This window comes from Microtus ochrogaster, linkage group LG1 (assembly GCF_000317375.1).
Source record: "Microtus ochrogaster isolate Prairie Vole_2 linkage group LG1, MicOch1.0, whole genome shotgun sequence".
In the NCBI taxonomy this organism is placed as follows: Eukaryota; Metazoa; Chordata; class Mammalia; order Rodentia; family Cricetidae; genus Microtus; species Microtus ochrogaster.
The window spans coordinates 19,391,792-19,411,006 of NC_022027.1; positions in this window are offsets into that span (position 1 = coordinate 19,391,792).

The window sequence follows — 19,215 nt, forward strand, 5'->3', positions numbered from 1 at the left end:
ATCTGTGTAGCACCGGTCTTACCGGGAAGATTCTAGCCTACGTCCATCCTGGGTTGGAGTTTCATCACGTGTGTCTGCCCGGGAGTGGGCAGCATGGCGTCTCTGCTCCAGAGAGCAGAGCTGTCAGTCTAAGCTCACTTCCTCTTCCTCCCAGCATTCTGTTCTGTTTACTCCTCCCACCTATGTTTTAACCTATGAGGGCCAGCCAAGCAGTTTCTATATTGCTTAATCAATGACATCAACAGATTGACATATGACACTCCCACATCAGAGATGCATTTTTTCCAGTGGTTGTAGCTATTAGTAATGTGTTTATGTACCTGTCAACAAACCCTCACACATGCTTTGTAAAAAGCCCCAATGAAACTCACTGACTCACAATATAAAGAAAAGACAAAGAAAAAAATGAGTAGAGAGGGTTCTCACTGGGGAAAGGAAGGGATTACTGGAAGGTATTACTGGGAGTGGAAGAGGATAAAGGAGTTAAATCTAATAAAAATACATTCTGTATATGCAAGAAAGTATAGAAATGAAATCATTTTAAGATAATCAATATGTGATAAAATATTTAAATGTATATAGGTTCAGTGATATTAGGCATACGTTATAAGTTCCTTACAACTCTAAGCACCTAGAACAAAGCTTGCTTATATCACAGCAAATGCTGATTTTTTAAAAAATGTAGATTAAAAGAATATTATAATTTTAGTACACACTCATAGGTCATTTATAAGACAGGTAATATCTTAACACACAAGATGCAAGAGTCTCTATAATACAAGGTGGCTTGATGAACACAGGCCTTTGATTTGCTTAAGAGTATCTGGAGGAGAATTCAGAGTCAAAAGGCACTGAGACAGATGTCCAGAAATTCAATGTGGGCAAGAGGCCTGCAGCCAACATAATGGTAAAACTAGCACTTGCACTTTAGTCTTGTTTATTATTTATAAGGACACAAAATTGGAGACTTTCTGGCATCTTAATGAGGTTCAGAACACTCAGCAGGATTCCCAGATGTCATAAGGTAAGAAATCTGTTCCCAGAAGAGTAAAATACCACATTAGACTCTGCAGAGCTAGATCAGCAATGTTGAAAGCCAGTTGGGCTGAAAGTAGTAAGAACTGTAGACAAAGCAAAAAGAGTATGACATTTATCAGTAAACAACTTGAGCAGAAGATGTCAAAAGCTTCCCAAAAGAAGGTCTGAATTCCACCAGGTTAGCCCTTGCTGCTGGACTAAATATTTAGCAGATGACTAAATATTTCTTGCCTCTCAGTATGGAAATCAAACAAGCAGGAGGAACTAAGGACTACTTGGACTTATGATAAGATGTGATAGTCAGTGCAGAGATTACAACCCCTACCTGGGTTAAAATGTCAGTCAATTCAAAAGGCACAAGGGTTTGTTTCCTTGAATGTGATTATTCAATGTAAGAAGTTACACAAAGAAACCGTTTAGATTATGAAGTTACAGCAGCATAGATACAGATTCAACGTCTGCAAATCTTCAGATTCTCCCATCCTCCAGATAGGTAATTGATGATATTGATGATGATAGTGTGTTTAAACTTTGCCCAAGACAAGTATCAGCTATAGACTTTCTACTTTTATTTCTAATCAATGCACTCAGAAACATATAACAACTCTCATTCTCCAGGTTTACTGCATGCAGTAAATACCGATTAGTTAATAATTACTAATATCAGTGTTAAGTGTATGTCTTTGCTCCAAAATACAGTTATTGGCCTTCTTCTTTAAGTTATTTGAACTACAATTGCAAAGCTAATTTTACCAAAAATAATTTTGTTATTCATTAGGATAAATAAGAAGAATAGGTTTTTTTTAAAAAAAAGTCAAATTTGAACATAGTTCTCTTTTGTAAAAACAGATGGGATGGAAGATGAATTGTTAATAATAATATATCATATATGCATGTATGTATATATCCACATATATACATGTTAAAAATTTAGAAAATTAAATATTTTTAGGTAATTAGAAAGATATTTTGTAAATAATGAATGGACAAGTTGGGCTGTGGTATCACAAACCTTTTATCCCAGCACTCAGGAGGGAGAGACAAGCAGATCTCTGTGAGTTTGAGGCTAGCCTGCTCTACAGATCAAGTTCCAGGACAGGCTACAAAGTTACAGAGAAACCTTGTCTCAAAAACAAAGAAAGAAACAAAAAAAAGAAATAGTGAATGGACCATCGTAATTTCTTTTTTGAAGTTTGTGATCCAACCATCCATTATGTTTTATCAAGTCATTTTCCTAAAAATGATACACCTTCCTTTATTCCTTTGACCTAGATATATTATTACCAAAATACACATATGATTGTAATCCCTGACTGAATTTAAAAAGAGATTAATAAGCATCCACTTTCATTAACCTTATTTTTATTTTATAAGAAATCATATAATGCTTTATCTTTGTATTCATAGGCACACTAATGCGTGTCAAATCAATAGGTACTAGGGAGGTAGAAAGGGGAAAAAAACTTCTAGACAATGAGATATGAGCCAAATTGTGGATCTCACAATCTTTTCCAACGAGGCACATTTCTTTGGTTGATAATTTGGGGATTCGTGTTATTTTTGTTCTAATTAAGACAAATTACTTGGATGACAAAAAATTGCACTTATCATTTCTCCGTTTCATAAGCTACCAAGTGGCAGCACAAACAGAGACACTGTGCCATTTCTGTTGAAGAATCTCTCCCAGGTTTTATGATATGCTTTCTTATTCACAACAGGTCTGATTTGTTACATCTTATTATTAGGAATTGTTTCATTTCTACTATGATTATTTTGCATTATTATTTATTTGCCCTATCCAAACTTGCAATATCTTTGGCACATTTTATTATTTAGAAAGATTATTATCATCAGCCAAACCATAAATTGCATCCCAGTGTAAAAATCAACCTTACTCTATGAATGCATGCTCTCTTTATTCCTCTAAAGAGAATAATGTGTCATGTATAATGAAGCATAAATCCCATTTGGGTCATAGTTTCAGATGTAAGGAGATGTGAAGAGACAAGAAGTGAGAGTAACAACAGGAAGTCCTTGTGTATCTTTTCATCTTCTAGCCTGTCAAAAAAATAGAAGTTTGTTCTGAACACAATGTCTGTAATTACAGTGCTAGGTGCCAAAAAGAGTTACTGCGACTGTTAAAAAGATAATTGCAGCTACTTTGCAATTCAGATCTGTCTTCTGTTACCTTGTGCAATCCAAATGAATGCTGAACTGACCTTATATTTCCAAAAGCTACTCTTGCTTTTTAGGACTTTTTGAGTATTTTTTATTGTGGAGGATGATAAATACTTATACACATTGAAAATGATTAGACACAAACAGACACTTCACCCAGCACACCACTAAGTTAAGAAAGCATAAAACTCATCTTTCTAAAACACTTAACATTTTCCACACTCTAGAAATAACAATTTGCACAAGTCTGAGTGCATGGTTCAATAAGGATCTGGATGCAAAGCAGGTGACACTCTCTGACTGGATCTCTCAATATAGCATAACAAAAATGCTACCGAAAAGAGTGAGCTAGAGAAAATAGTAAGGAACCCTTTAGTTTCCTGGATGTTACTACCCTGTGAGCTTGAAGGCAGCTTCAATTGGCAATCATTAGGGAATTGTTGGAGTCTGCAGATGCAGGATTCCCCTGTACACAATATCCAAATGGATTTCTTCCCTTATTCTATGCAGCAAGGAGCAATTGCAACATAGAATTCCTGACCTTTTCTCTCTCAGAGGTCTAGACAAGTGTCTACGGAAGACAGCATGTGTCGTGTGGTGCCTATTTTCATCCCGTGGAAGCTGATGACTCTGTGTTTTATCCATTGGTGCATTAAGACATGGTGGGGACAATCACTGAAGGGCATTCTGTTCTAAAAAGCACTGGAACAGATATCTCTTCCCAGTTCTTTCTTATCTCAGGATGTTCCCTTTTCAGAATATTCTACAATTATCTTTGACAGATACCTGTAAGATAGGAAAACTAGGTCATCCAGAAAACTTTCTGTTGCTTTCAACAAATAAGGAGAGGTAATACTTATCAGAACCAGAGTACTGAGATCCAGCTGAGTGTACAGAAAGAGTTACTCATACTTCGTTGTGGCTGGTGAAGGAAGTCAAGAAACAAACTCCAAATTCCCTTGATGATCTCGCCGCCCCCACCGCCTTTGTCTCTCTCTATGTGTGTGTCTATGTATTTGCACATGCATGTTAAATGATTGAGTTTTCCCCTTAGGGCTCCATAATGCTAGACAAAAACTCCTACCCCATCTTTGATTTTTGATGTTATATCAGTGTCCATTTTGTTTTGTACCAAATCCATGGGTATGCAATAAAACAAGTACACAGACAGATGTGATCACGAGATTGTCTCTCCAACACAGGCAGATTGGACAAAAGTAATGAATGAATGTTCAAGAAAAAAAGAGAAAATATTGAGCAATAGTATATAGCTAATTGAGAACAATATTCTTGAAAAGCAATATGTGATTCCTTGTAGTAGTCCCTATAATCAAAACTTCTCTGGCTCTTTGATATTAGTATATTTTTATTTATCTTTTAAAAGTTGCATTTAAAAATATCAATACTCTAAGTAGTTTGTAAACAGGTATTGTTAGTAAACAATAACTTAAACAATTTAAATATATTGTTTTGGGCCACACAAATAAGAAATTAAAGGAGAATATTGCAAATGGAATTTTGCTCATATTACTGCAAGTACATGTGGGGTAATGTTCTAAATGAATTTAAAGAATAAACTCATTCAAGCAGGTAATATAATGTCAATGCGAAACTTCAATTGGAGAGATAGTGAGAACCTTATTCAAGATCACACTTTTAGTGTAACGATCCATCCTCAAAGCATTTGGTATCAGCATCTTCATGCTAGATCAGAATTTTCATCAGCATTATCCTCGTGATGGATGTCTTACACAGAAAGTAAACATCACAGAAATGAATATCCTTTGAATTCAAGCATTGATCTAAAATAAACTGAAATGATAGATATGTATCAGGATGAAGTTAATGGATTTTTTTCTAAATTGAATGTATATAATATATATAAGCACACGTATATATCATATCATGGGAACATTTAGAGGTAATATCAGTAAGATAGTGTTTTTTCACAAGATAATGATCTCCTGCTGTTACATAACCATGAATACGGAGCCAAGTTGTTTATTTTTCAGAGCAGGAAAAATCAATCCCAGAATTATATTCTATAACAGTGAATTTAGTTCTATTACATGAAATGATGCATGTTGATTTAATAATTTGCTTGATGGATGTTCAGGAGGAAAAATGACAGATATTCTCTGCACCACAGCAAGTTAGAGTCATTTTGATGGCTGAGAAAATATACCTGTTGTGTGTTTCGCCTAATCAGAAACAACCATCCATAAACGTGATGAGGTTGGACTCCTGTTCTAATCTGCAGTCATAGAGAGGAGATGATTTATGACCTGCTAAGGGTGCTGTAGTTTCTTACCTTAATCATGGAATTGTGACCAACTATGCTGCTATCAAGTGTAAGAGGGCAAAATGTATAGACAGTGCTTAGAAATGTGAACCGACAGTACACTGACTTCAGAAAGGTTTATTGCACGGGGTAATGTTCACAACCTGACCTGTATTTAACTCCTGAGAGAACTGTGTAGTTATTGTTTACTTGTGTCTGAAACAGGAAATCACAGCCTAGAGAACATCCAATACAACTAACTCCCTAAAGATACAATAGGATATATATGAGACTATTTTAGATAATGCCTTACATTTTCATACTTTTATTATTTTCAAGGTGAAAGTAGTTTTGTCCTGATTAAACAATAAAGTTAGAAATAAAAAGTCAATAAAATTAAATCAGTAAGATTTTAAGTGTCCCTGAGTCAGAATTATTGTAAATTTATCCACCTATACCATTAAACACTCAATCTTGCAAAATTGTTTGCTTTTAAGCAACATATGGCTTCCCATGGTTTGTTCATCTTTTTATGAAATACAAGATTATTCTATATCAGAAAGCATATCTTTACATTCTTTACAAAGCAGAGGTATATGGCAGAAGATATGATCAATGTATATACTTTTCAAATGTTTAGGCATCGATTCTTACACAAAATTAAGCAGGTTGTATTTGTTTATGTAGGAATGACTGAGTGTGTATGTACATGTGTGTGTGAGTGTGTGTGTGTGTGTACTTGGAGTGGAAGTCAAAATTAACTTGAAAACCACGCCAGTGCACCCCACACAAAAACAGGCTTGTTGACAATGTTAACAACCATGCTGAGAGCTTACAGCAGATGGTATTTTTCAAAGTTTCTCCATAACTCTGAAGTTCCCATTTATTATATTTTAGAAAAATTAAGAGATAATTAATATACTTCAGAAGCAGAACCTCTAAGAGTAAAACATTAACACCAGCAATGCCAGCCAACAAGTACCAAAGGCTCTAATGGTTCAATTATTCTCAAATCCGGAATTAGTAATAGGCTGCGTAGTCCATCTGATTTATAGTTTGACTGCAATTCTTTTCTTTCTCCTACTAACATTGGAAACACGAATGGTAAAAAGAGCAGAAATAAATAGTTTTGAGTACTTTAACCTAGTCCTCTGATACATGTGCCAGATTCTTGGCATTAATACTTGTCCAATTTATATTGCATTAATTATGCAAAATATGCTTTTGTTTATATTTAAATTCTTTCCATTTTAAATTAAGTTTTGAGCTGGCATTAAGATTGTACGTATTCTTATATTATGGTGTGATGTTTTCTATAGGTATACATTTCATATGTTTCAAATTATGTTAAATGTATCTGTTTACTCATAGATTTCATATAGCTTTTAAAATATACAGCATATAATATATATATATGTATATATATATCACCTCATTGTCCAAATAACATCATAAATACTTGCTCCAGTTGACCTATAACTTCCTATTCACCAGTTAACCTTTACCGATTCTCCTCAGACTCAGATTGCCTATCCTACACACATTGAGGTTTGTTGTAGGAGACTGCTTATTCATTCCCAGCTGCCCAGACTTGAAATAAACACAAAGAAACTGTATTAATTAGGTCACTGCTTGGCCTATTAGCTCTAACTTCTTATTGGCTAGCTGTTACATCTTAATATAACCCATTTCTATTAATCTGTGTATCACCACGTGGCTGTGGCTTACTGGCAAAGTTCTAACTTGTCTGTACCAGGTGAAGGCTACATGGCATCTCCTTGACTCCACCCACTCTCTCTATAGATATATCTTCCAGCCTGGCAATATTATGTTAAGCCATTTGCCAAAAGCAGCTTCTTTATTCATTAACCAATAAAAGCAACACATATACAGAAGTAATTCCCACACAATTTATGTTTAAATAAAAAGATATGCTTTAATTTTAATAGTAAAATTACATATAACAAAACAGGTATCTATCTAGTAAGAATTATAATTACAATATTTATATCTACTTTATCTTTTATCATAACTAAGGAAAACTGTAACTATAACTATCTATTCTGCAACTGCAGAGATATAATCCAAAGATTCCAGAGGATATAATATTACCTAAGTAAGCAGGAAGTGAACTTTAAGCAATTTCCAAAAGTCTAAAACTGTCAAAGACATCTTGCTGCCTGGACAGTCACAGAAAGTTCTTATGTACCATTAAGGCATACATCTTCAGCCCACTGGCCTATAGGATTCGGCAGATTTTCCATGAAGCAGGAAATTGGAAGATCTGCCTTGTAATGGTAAAGTCCATCAGTTGTTTTCTACTATGTCTTGAAGAACGTCTGGCAGACTCTTTCATGAAGCAGAAAACCCACAGGACTGTCTTACCTTCTTTATGCATCTTCTGAAGTCACTTTCTGTGGATCCTGCATGTTAGAAGTTAAACATGAGAAGTTGAATCTGGGTTCAAGGAAATTTGACAAATCTCTATAATTCCACTTAGCCTTTATGCAGTCATCGCTAAAACAGAGGTAGTAATGTCAAATGCAGAGAATTGGTTGTAAAAGGAGACAAAATAATTAAAACATTTCTTGAGTCAGAAAATTAAAATATAAAAAGATCAAGAGAAGGGATTATCAGAGTACTTCAAATTGTTCAGCAGAGATATTACTGTTACTACCTTGCATTCCTTTATCATAACTCTGATTACAAAGTTGTATGAGATTAACAAGCTCTGACTCAGACTTGCTTTTTTTTTTTCCAATCTTCCTTCTAGGCCAGTGGTTCTCATTCTTTCTAATGTTCAAAGCCTTGAAAACATTTCCTCAGGTTGTGGCAACCCACAACCACAGAATTATTTTTGTTGCTACTTCATAACTATAATTTTGCTACTGTTATGAATTGCACTGTGGAGATATATGTTTTCCAATGGTATTAGATGACCCCTGTGAAATGGTCATGATGTGCAGATTAAGAATTACTGTTTTAGATTAAGAAATGAAAGAGTGAAGATCAATAGACAAGAAAAGTTAAATACTATTAAAAAATGAATGGACAGCAGGTAATGTAGTAGAAATAGTTTGGGGAAAAATGTATAGCCAGATAAAAAGATATGGGTTACACTAGGTCATTTTAATAACGTCCAAAGTGCCTCTGTATAACCCTGGGTAATAGGACAAATAGGTTGGTGCCAATAAGACAGATATGGGGTCATTGTGTAATATTCTGTGTCATCAGTGGATTGAATATATTTCCTCAGTAGTTGATGATATCCCTGACAATGCAGTGTGGCCAACCACTTATTAAACCATTACACAAGGAATTCAAGCAGAGAGAAGATGACCCTATTTGTCTTTTAAGTTCTCTCTTAGCCTTGAAATCGCTTTTCTATAGTAAACCACATTATTATAGAACTACTTGAGATTGGCTGTATGTGTCTGAGAAAGAAATAGATGGGCAACTGTGTCCATTTATCCCTGAGCTCATACAAGAATTTAATTTCATTGTTAAATACCACAGAATACCTCAAATAAACATACAAAAATCAGACACTTAATCTCAATTTTCATCTTCAGTTCCAGTGGAAACATCCTGAGAAATCCTGCCTTATTCTAAATTTAGTATTGAAAAGCCATATTTCCTAAGTCAGTTGTCCTCCAAGGTTGATACTTCTGCCTGGGATTTGGGGACAATCATCTCAACACACCTATGTCTTCCTCCTCATACATTGCTTTATTACAGATCTGGGCTAGACCTCCACAGTCTATGGAGAATAATGACAATAATGATTAGTTTATTTCTCAAATTTGGCTCTTTTAATATGCTGTGCTCCATTAAATGGCACTTGACACATCATGCCCTTTTCTCTAGACCACTGCATCAGAAGCTGGCAAAGATCTACAGTTTTGATTCCACAGCAAGTTTCTGCTGTTTCCTGTACATGACTGTTCCTAAAAACACAAACACAGATAGCAAGAGAGGGAGTTAGGGGAGACAGAGAAAGAGAGGAGAACATGTTCAATCTTGGGAGAGTTAATTATCTATTTATACAAGATTGCTTTACTTGCCAAACTGGTAAACCTGGCATGCATCAGCAATGGTACATTTGACATCTTCGTTTTCAGACTCTTAATATCTAAAAAATCAACAATATTAAAACACCTTGAGGCTTACCTTGTCTTGGGAATTTCTCAAAATAAAGAAATTCTGATGCAAACATTTTCCCTTTTAGAAAAAAATTAATCTTTTGATATTTTTCATTCACCAAAAGACAGAAATCTCATGAGATCTATATCTAAGCCTTTTAATTCTGTTTTTTTTAATTTTAACAAAAATCATTATTGAAAAATGTGTTTTAAAAATAGTAAGTGAAAAATTCAGTTGCTAGTGTATAAATAACAAATAACTCTCAGAACTCAGACCTGATACAAGGAAAGCAATGGCTGTGCCCTCTTTCTCAAGGTAAGAATTGAGGTAAAAGTTCACACAGCACCTCATAAATTTCTGTGATTTTCCTCTGGGATCATTTACTTCCTTGCAATTGCTATGCTCTCAGTGTTCCTTTCTCCCCTTGTGCCATCTGTCTCCCCTGCTTCATCACACCTTCTTTCAACATTTTAAGGTGCTCTGGCAAGAGTTAAAGTTCATGGATGCCATAAAGTCTAACTTGAAACCTTCGCTGATGTATAGTCTTTGAGGTCCCTGTAAGTAAAAAGTCTTGGATGCCTTGGTGAAGAAATCACTGAAAAAGCAGACTTCCTGGACCTTTTGTAGGGCAGAAAAGTAAAGCACACATTTTTCTTTCTATGAAATAGCTGAAAATTAAAGTTTAAGTCAGGAAAATACCCTATCTATTAGAGACAGTACATTATACTGAAACTATTTAGAAGGCACTTGCTAATAAGATGGTTAAATCGATGAATCAGTAAGGCATTATTGTAGTACTTCTTATTACATTGATGGTGCATTGGCAAAGCTCTATATTTTGAACAGTAAAATCTAATACACCAAGGAAAGCTAATCTCTTTTCTAATGTTACATATTTTTATAGATCCCTACTATATATTATATTTTAATTTTGATTTTGTTAAAATGAAATACAATTTAGATACAGAAATTTCAAGACTAAAAATCTAAGAAATCATAGATGGTTTACCATCTCCATATCATAAAATTAGTAGATATAATAATTTATCTGCTTGACTTAAATGACCATTTCAGTAACAGTTTTTTGGTTATTTACCAAATTTGATGTAATTTACATGTATTGTATTAAAGTATTTTTAGGTTATTTTCTATATTCAATTTATCCCAAGAATGTTTGTGTTTGGGCATTTCCCAAAGGTGATAATCTCTGTTACCTGTCAGTCCTCTTTCTTGTTATCCTTGCCTTATCAGTTGACAGGGTCACAAGCCAAATTATCTCTTAGTGTTTACATCTCATTCCTATGCATTAAAACAGTCAAATAATATTTGTTGATTACTGGACATGTCAGAAAAATCAATGAAACAAATAAGGCCACTTAGTCCCTGATGATTTTCAGTGATGGTATGACAGACAACACTGTCTAAATAATAAAGGTGTGAAAAACTCAGAAAAAAAATGGAGTTTATAAAAGCATTAGGTTTTGTATGACATTTATTTAGCATGATTCATAAAAGATATAATTTGTGAACTATGTGAGGATGCAGTCTCAGTTCTTCACCTACAGAAGGCTGTATCACTATTCATACATGGTCCTTTCTCTATGTCCTTGAACCAGTAGTGCTTCGGGAATATTTATTCCCACAAATTCAGCAATCACATACATATGACATACAACAAAAGAACAAGAATATGTTGTTCCCTATGAAAGATAATAGAGGGAAAGAGAGGAAGAGTAAAGGCAAGGCTAACACAGAGGCCAAAAGCACTGCTTGTTGATTTAGGTTTATGAAAAGGAAATTGATTACAAAGTGACAGATCATATCATGGTGCAGAGATACCATGCCCTACCACAGTGTAGGGAGACACTTAAAATGCGGCAATTTTAAATGATAGGATTTAATTTTGTGGATAAGATATAAATATATAATTGATAAAGTCTTTGGTTATTCTTTTTGAATCAGAATTCTTACAATCACTAGTATGTCTCTGTGTGTGTAACTCTCCCAAAGCAACTGAGAGTTTTAATTTCCTCAGTTGAATTTTGCTAAATTGCATTTTAAAAGAGGGAAACAAAAAATAGTGGAACACTTGTCAAAAAGAAATTGCAGATAAAATAAAAAAGTAAATGTGTGTATTTGGAATATCTAAGAATTCACTGCCATGATGAAATAATCCAACCAACCATTTGATCACAAAGGACAAACACCTGACAGTTTTTTTTAAACTCTTGTTGTTTTGCTAAGAAAATAATGAGTTAATTAAGAGCTATATTGTACCCATATAAACCAAACCATGGGGAAACAATCAAAGATGGGGTGATTTTACAGATGGTATTGTAATAATTTTGAAGCAAGATAAAGAGAAACAACAATAATAAAACTTCAGTCATCTAAATTCACCAAAATTATTAAGTCAAAATGAATTGTAAAGACTATGAAAAATAAAACTTAAGTGTACTTATTGACAGTGTTAAAAATTTTTAACTACAGATACTGAATAAATTATTCAATTAAAGGCTGCTGAAAATCTTGTGCCAATCAAATCAGTCTCATATTTCCCAAAAGCTTACACCACCTTTGTGTCATTGCACGTTTTGGTCATTTTCATGATATTTTTAATATTTTCATAATAATTGGATTTGCTTTGTTCATCTGGTACCTGTCATCTCTGTTATTTTTTCTCAGTCCCCTTACATTAGTTTCCCTGAGCTTTGATGGAAGGGATTTAGTGGAGACATTCCATTTAAAACTGTGTATTCTAAGGTCTCTTTCTATCTGTGTTATGTCCTAGTTGTGTGTCTCTGTGTTTCTTCCCATCTGGTGCAGAAGGAAATTTCTCTTATAACGACTGAATAAGGCACTGATCTATATGTATAGCAGACTATCTTTAGAAGTCATTTTATTCTTACTTTTTTTTGGACCTTTAGACTTTTTTTAGTAAATGGTTTTACCCTAGGTCTCTAGGCTATCTAGTCTCTGGATATTGGACACAAAAGCAGTATCAGGAATGGGTTCCATTAAATGGAGAGGACTGGAAGTCAAACCAGACATTGTTACTCTTGTCAATTTTGGGCCACTATTGCCCTAGCATTCTTTATAGGCAGGACAGATAGATCAATGGTTTGTGGCTATGTTGGTGTTTGTATTTTTCTTCTCGTAGTCTGAAGAGTAACTTCCCATATGAAAGACACAAGGATATAGGAGTGAAAGTTCTATATAAGCACCAACTCACCCTCTCCATTATCAATGAGTTCTGTGGGTGTTGTCTTTAGCAATGGGATCCTACTGTCAGTTTGTAGAGAGTAATTTATTGTTTTGACAACAGTAGGGTTGTTTGAAGATTTCCATGGTCTAACAACTCAAATGGATGTAACCCATTCTTAACACTAGAAGCTTTGTTTGGTAACAAGAGATGGTAAATTGAGATATTTCCTATCTTATTATTTGAAACTTTGTAAAGATTACCTTCACATATTTCCCCATTGCACTAGGTTTCCATACCATTGCAACCAGAGACTGCACTTTCATTTCCTGGCCACCCAGACCTGAATAATGACACAGAAACTGTATTAATCACAACACTGTTTGGCCAATGGCTTAGGCCTATTTCTAAGTAGCTCTGACACCTTAAATTAACCCATTTCTATTAGTCTATGTATTGCCACTAGCCGTGGCATTATCTCATTTTTGACATGTCTTGTTTCCTCAGTGGCTGGCTGGAGTCTGCTTGACTCTGTCTACTTTTTCTATATATCTTTGTTTGGATTTCCCACCTGACATTACTCTGATAAGTCATTGGCCAAAGCAGCTTTATTCATCAACCAATAAAAGCAACACATATACAGAAGGACATTTCACATCATTTCCCCTTTTCTAATTAAAAAAGAAGGTTTTAACTTTAACATAGCAAAATTGCATATACAAACCAGCTATCAAGCAAGAATTATTGTAATAATATTTAGTCCATTTACATTTTACAAATGAAAGAAAATACTCTATCATCTAGCCTTTCTTTATAGGTCTAAAGTTTGAAATCTAATGTATATTTTATCACAATTAAAAATCTGTAATTATAACTATCTAGTCTTCAAAACAATCAGGAACTCCAGAAGGATATAATATTACCTAAGTAAACAGGAAGTACATTTTAAGAAACTTTCAAAACTCTAGAACTGACAGAGATATCTTACTGCCTAGAGAGTCACTCAAAATTCCTTCTGTAACACTGGGGTATCCGTCATCAGTCTACAGACCCATTGTATCTAGGAGAAATTTTCTTGATGCAATATATTTGAAAAACTGTTTTGCTATATAGGCAAAACCCTAAGAGAAACATGTATAGATTCCCCTGGGAAGGAAAAATGGACAAGATCTCCTGAGAAAATATGGAGCATGGGGGTTGGGGGGTTGGGGGAGAAGAGAGAACAGAAAGGGAGGAAGTGGGGAGAAGTAAAAGGGGAGGAGAGATTGAAGAAATGGGATAATCAAGGTGGGGGAAAGAGCAGACAAAGAGCAAGGAAAGATATATCATGATTGAGGGAGTCATTATGATGCTAGCAAGAAATCTGGCCTGGCACTCAGAAATTCCCAGGAATTCACAAGGAAGACCCTAAGCTATAATGGACAGAGTGCCTGAACTGGCCTTGCCCTATAGTCAGATTAATGAATATTTTATTTTATTTTAATTTATTGATTTATTAAGGATTTCTGCCTCCTCCCCGCCACCGCCTCCCATTTCCCTCCCCCTCCCCCGATCAAGTCCCTCTCCCTCATCAGCTTGAAGAGCAATCATGGTTCCCTGAACTGTGGGAAGTCCAAGGACCACCCACCTCCATCCAGGTTTAGTAAGTTGAGCATCCAAACTGCCTAGGCTCCCCCAAAACCAGTATGTGCAGTAGGATCAAAAACCCATTGCCATTGTTCTTGAGTTCTCAGTAGTCCTCATTGTCCACTATGTAAGTCCGGTTTTATCCCATGCTTTTTCAGACCCAGGCTAGCTGGTCTTGGTGAATTCCTGAAAGATCATCCCCATTGTCTCAGTGTGTGGGTGTACCCCTCGCAGTCCTGAGTTCCTTGCTCGTGCTCCCCCTCCTTCTGCTCCTGATTTGGACCTTGAGATTTCTGTCCGGTGCTCCAATGTGGGTCTCTGTCTTCTTTCATCGCCTGATGAAGGTTAATATTCAGGAGGATGCCTATATGTTTGTCTTTGGATTCACCTTCTAATTTAGCTTCTCTAGGATCGAGAATTATAAGCTCACTGTCCTTTATTTATGGCTAGAAACCAAATATGCGTGAGTACATCCCATGTTCCTCTTTTTGGGTCTGGCTTACCTCACTCAGGATAGTGTTTTCTATTTCCATCCATTTGTACGCAAACTTCAAGAATTCCTTGTTTTTCACTGCTGGGTAATACTCTAATATGTATATATTCCATACTTTCTTCATCCATTCTTCCATTGAAGGGCATGTAGGTTGTTTTCAGGTTCTGGCTATTACAAACAATGCTGCTATGAACATAGTTGAACATATACTTTTGTTGTATGATGGGGTCTCTCTTGGGTATATTCCCAAGAATGTTTTAAATGTCACCATAGAGTTCGTGTGACAAGTGATGGATGGGGCAGACTATGGGATCACTGGCGATGCCATCAGGATTTATCCCTACATATTTGCTGGTATTTTGCAACCCATTTCTTTTGGAATGGTATCTTGTTTGGCCTAGATACAGTAGAGAGTATCGCAGAAACTGTTCATTTGTTTCCCAACAGTCCAGACCCAAATAAGTACACTGAAACTATATTAATTAAAACGTAGCTTGACCTATTTACTTAGGCTTCTTATTAACTACCTCTTACATCTTAAATTAACCTATATCTATTAATCTGTGTATTGCCACATGGATGTGGCCTATCAGAAAGTTTCTTTCTGGTATATGTCTCCTTCAATAGCTACACGGCATCTCTCTTACTCTGTCTACTCTCTCTCTATATATCTCTCCTAGCCTGGCTATATTCTTCCCTGCTATAGGCTAAAGCAGCTTCTTTATTAACCAGTGTTAATAAAACATATTCACAGCATACAGACAGGAATCCCACATTAAGGGAGAGTCTTGGTCCTTCCTCAAAGCAATGTGCCTTACCCTCTCTGAGGAGTGGATGGGAAGTAGGGTAGAAAGGAATGTTGAGGTAATGGAAGGAAGGGGGGGGAGTGTGAACTGAGATTGGCATATAAAATGAGAAAAGATAGTTTGGGTTTTTAGTAATATACACACACACACACACACACATAAAATGTTGGTTTATCTTAACAGTCCCTACAATGAAAGTCTCTCTGTAGTTAGCTCATTCACACTAAAAAATACAATGAAAATGAAATAATATACATAATCCAGACTCTGTGCGTTTTCCATCAGATCCTTCCAAGTTCTCCTGTTCCAGTCCAGTTACAAAATCTAATTGACTCCAGGATCTCTGCATATATAGTATAATTTTCAGCTTAGTATTATTATGGGAGTCCAGAATGTGTATACATGGATCTCCAATTCTTGTATCTTCTCTTAGAGCTCTTTTCCTTCTGCTGCTGCCTTGTTTACTTCCAATGTTATGGTTTGTTTTATCTTGTTTATTTCATTTTACTTTTGACTGGTAATTTTAGAACCCTGAGTTTTTCTAATGAGAAACTGAAAGGAACTATATCTACATCGAATTGGAGGTGAGAAGAAACTGAAAAAGTAAAGGGAGAGGAACTGTAATCAGTACATATAGTATGAGAAAAGAACCTATTTTTAGTAAAAGTAGGAAAAGTAGAATCTAAATATAAGTTAGAAAGACAAATTTACTATGTACAGTATTAGCTAACTATAATCTTCAAATTATGTATTTAAAAAGGAAGAAAGAAGGATTGTGAATATAGCTTAAAATAAAATCTGTTTCAGAGCTTATTATAAATGCTTTTGAAATAAACTGGAAAAACTTCAAAAAATTCTTTTTGTCTATAAATTCTTCATTTTAATTAATACTAAGCCTTGCACATATCCAGAATAATTTCTGGTCTTCTTTTATTATGGACTATTTCTAGAATAAAATAAATTGACTAATGACTTGTACAAAAATTCAGTGATAAAAGTATTTTATTAATCATAAGTGATATAATTTATTTCATAAGTGTCTTATTTTATCCTGTGTATGCAATTATTCAAAAAGTTTTAGATGAGAAAATGATCCAGTTAGAAGAAATGAGTGAGTTATGTAAGTGAACACCTAGCAATATACATATACATACACATATACATAGACATGTCTATGTATATGTGTATGTATATGTATATATTGCTTTTTCGAGACAGGGTTGCTCTGTAGTTTTGTAATCTGTCCTGGAACTAGCTCTTGTAGAACAGGCTAACCTCGAACTCATATAGATCTGCCTGCCTCTGCCTCCCAAATGCTGGGATTAATAGTGTGTGCCACTTCCACCTGGCGTAGTTTTAAATAAGTGCATTCATGACATGGTATAGCAGCTACTGTGTTTCCTTGGCAAGTGCTCAGAATATATACATAAATCAATCATGACTACCATAGTATACGGAAGTGCTGAGAACAAAACCATAATAAAAATACCACATTTTGAAAATTTTAGCAATCTTCGGTTATCATTCTCATGCTTTTACCAAAAGTCTGGTGACCGCCAGTAGCCTGTCCATGGTCCTGAAAAAGAATGCCCCAAAACCATGGTACTTGTTTTCTACTTGGGTTCTTGTTCCGGTGATAGCACTACAATTAAAAAATGATCATTTTCTGATATTGTTTTTTTTACAATCATTAAAAAGAATTTAAGAATAATTACTAGTTTGCATATCAATAAATTGACTTTTGTGAATTAGACATTTGTGACTTCATTTCTACATCATTTTAGAATATTTTACTACCACAAAAAGGATTCTTGTACATCTGAGTTGTAACTTAAGATTCTCTGTACTTTATCTACTTACCATCTGTGTAGATTTGCCTATTCTGGACATTTCATGTAGGGAGGATTAGTCAATATGACATATTATGATTGGTTTCTTTCAAAAATCTTGTTTCAGGGATCATGGTTTCATTAATATGGAATGGTATTGAAATATTTTATTCACACCTCTTTTGTCAACATGACACATTTTATTCCTTTGTATCAACAGTTTGTGGTCAGTTGAGTTGAGTTGTTTTCACTTTTTGGTTGTTATTTTAGGTACTTCTATGAACATCCTGTTAAAACTTTTTTTGGACATTATCCTCAGTATTTTCAACTATATGTTCAGGAGTAGAATTGTTGGGTTACTTGGTGCTCTTAACACTTAGAGGAACTTCCAAATACTTTTCCAAAATAGCTATGTCATGTTAGTTTTTCATTGTCAGTATAGAATGACTTTAATTCACTCATATCCTCACTGTGCTGGTTAGCTTGAACTGTCAGCATGGCACAACCTGCAATCACCTGAGAAGAGGATTTCTATTGATGAATCATCTGGAGCAGATTGTCCTGTGGATAGATCTATGGGGATTGTCTTGACAGCCAACTGATGTGTCAAGTCGCAGTCCGCTGCAGCCTGGCCCAACCCTCAAATATATGGATAAGAGTAAGTAAATCTTACAAGAAGATATAGCAGGCAGGAGAGGTGCATTCATTTCTCTTAACTCTTTACTATGGATATATTATGATCAGCTGTCTCAAGTTCCTACCTCTGGATCTTCCCTGAAATGACAGGCTGAGACCCTCCTTTATGACCTCAATTCTGCTTCCTTTGCCTAAGCTATTGGCTGAGCAATAATAATAATAATAATAATAATAATAATAATAATAATAATAAGAAGAAGAAGAAGAAGAAGAAGAAGAAGAAGAAGAATAATAATAAGAAGAAGAAGAAGAAGAAGAAGAAGAAGAAGAAGAAGAAGAAGTCTCCTTGTCGTGGTTTAGGAGCTGGCTAGTGGGACAGAAAATGATTTGGGAGCACTAACCACCATTAACTGTTCCAGAAAAGCAAGGTTTCACTTCAGTGTTTCTGGTCTCTGGATAATCACAGGCAATTCTGTAGCTCTGACTAACCAAAACCACATATTCCTAATTCACTCTTCTTTTGTTTGAAGCTTCATCAGCCAGGAACCATTGTCTGCATTGCCTACAATATGATTATATCCCACACATCTCACAAAACAACGCTCTGAGATCTGAGTGCTCAATGACTTTTCCAGCCCAGAGTCCTTCCACAATTCTCCTTAAAACCTGGTCATCTCTGTCACACAAACACCCCATAAATTGTACCAATTTATGTCTTAGTTACAGTTTCAATTGCTGTTATACAATACATGATCAAAAGCAACTTGGAAAGGAAAGGCTTTGTGTGAGCCTATCAAATGCAGCACATAATCAAAGGAAGTCAAGACAAGAAGTTGAAGACAATAACTGAAACAGAGGTCACTGAAGAGTGATGCTTACTTTTATGGTTTGTACAACCTGATTTAGAGAACAGGACTCTATCATCAACCACTAATTAGGAAAACACCCCACAGGTTTTTCTTTTTTTGTTTTTTTTTTTTTTT